Genomic DNA, 1,754 nt, shown 5'->3' with positions numbered 1-1,754 from the left:
AATAACCAGAACGAGACAAGATTTCCATTCCCTTCTTGGACATATGTCCTAACCGGCTATGCCACAAAGAAACGTTCGGCTGCTCGGTTACATTGATTACATTTTTAGAGACATTTGATACATAAATCATGTAAAGTCCTCCAGACTTTACTCCATGTGCTACTGTCATAGAACCCTTGGATATCTTCCACATGTTCTGTCCAAAAATGGTGACGTAGCCAGCATCATCAAGTAAACCTGTGTTGATCAAGCTCTTTGTAATTGCGGGAACATGTCTCACATTCTTCAGCGTGAAAGAAGAGCCATTCTGAAACTTCAATTGAAAATCTCCAACACCTAAGATCTCACATGTCTGCCCATTGCCTAGCCGAACATGATCTTTAGTGGTCACATAAGAAGTAAACCACTCCTTGTTTGGAGACACATGAAGTGATGCCCCTGAGTCTATAATCCAGTCACTCAATGCATTTTCATCAAATGCTATAAGAAGAGTTGAGTCCATTGTATTCTCCAAGAAGTAGATGTCTCCTGACACTAGACTGTCATCCTCTGCAACAGTGTTTGTCACATTTATTTCTTGAATCTTCACTGAGGACTTGTTCTTCTCACCATGGTCTTCAGCTTTCTCTTTGGCTTTTTCCTCTTTCCATTCTCTGCAGTCTCTTTTCATGTGACCCTTCTTGCCACAATGGTAGCATTCTATGTCACTCTTGCCTTTAGCACTGCAGGACTTGCTACAAGACTGATTCTTCTTTCCACCTTTGTACTTTTCTTTGGTCCTTCCCCTGACAACTAAGGCTGTTCCTTTGCCTTTGTCCATTGTCTTTCTATTGGTTTCTTCAGTAAGCAGACTTCCTTCTACACCTGCTATGTTCAAACCATCTGGAGGTGCATAATTACTCAAAGCTGTGCGAAAAGTGTCCCAAATTTCCAGCAATGTGATCAACAGGAACATAGCTCTAACAGGTTCATCAAACTTGACACCTTGAGCTAACAACTGACTATAGATTGTGTTGAATTCATTCAGATGATTGGACATAGGTGTCCCTTCTTTCATCTTCAAGTCAACAAGCTTCTTAAGCCAGTATACCTGTGAAGCTGCACTCTGCTTCTCATAAAGATCACTCAGCTTTAACCATGCTTGATAAGCCGACATCTCGTCTGCTGCATTGAAGTAAACGCTTTCTGCCAAAGTCAACATAATGGTAGAAAGTGCCAATTCATCCATTTCGCTCCGTTCATCTTCGTCCATATCTTCTGGTTCTATCCCCTTGAGCTTTATAGGTTTTATCTGCTTCTTTTGTACCATCACGTGCCAAATCTTCTTCTTCCACAATGGGAAATTGGTTCCATCCAGCTTCTTGATATTGTAAAGAGCGGTGTTCTGTGATCCAGCCATAGCTACGCTTCATAGTAGTTTACTTTTCTGGGAAAAATTCGGCAGAGTTTCCCCTATAAACTAACCTCTGAACCAATATCAACCTGTCAAATGAACCAAGAAAGCTTTAGATTCTGCAGAAATTTTGGCAAAGTCTCCTTTGTAAAATGGCTCTGGTGTACTAAAAACAGACCAAAAACCAGCTCAAAAAACACTGTCTCTCTGACACTGTAAGCTGTGGGTAAACCTGTCCTGCACCTGTACTGTCTCTGACTGTCCTGTCACTGTCCTGTAAGCATAGACTATGACAATGCATGAACGACAGTAAAGCAAAGATGCAATCTCAACTGTCTAACTCACAGTCAATACATCCTAG

The sequence above is a fragment of the Adiantum capillus-veneris genome, chromosome 18 (genome assembly GCF_014529385.1).
Source record: "Adiantum capillus-veneris isolate H3 chromosome 18, ASM1452938v2, whole genome shotgun sequence".
In the NCBI taxonomy this organism is placed as follows: domain Eukaryota; kingdom Viridiplantae; phylum Streptophyta; class Polypodiopsida; order Polypodiales; family Pteridaceae; genus Adiantum; species Adiantum capillus-veneris.
This window is presented reverse-complemented; position numbering follows the sequence as displayed.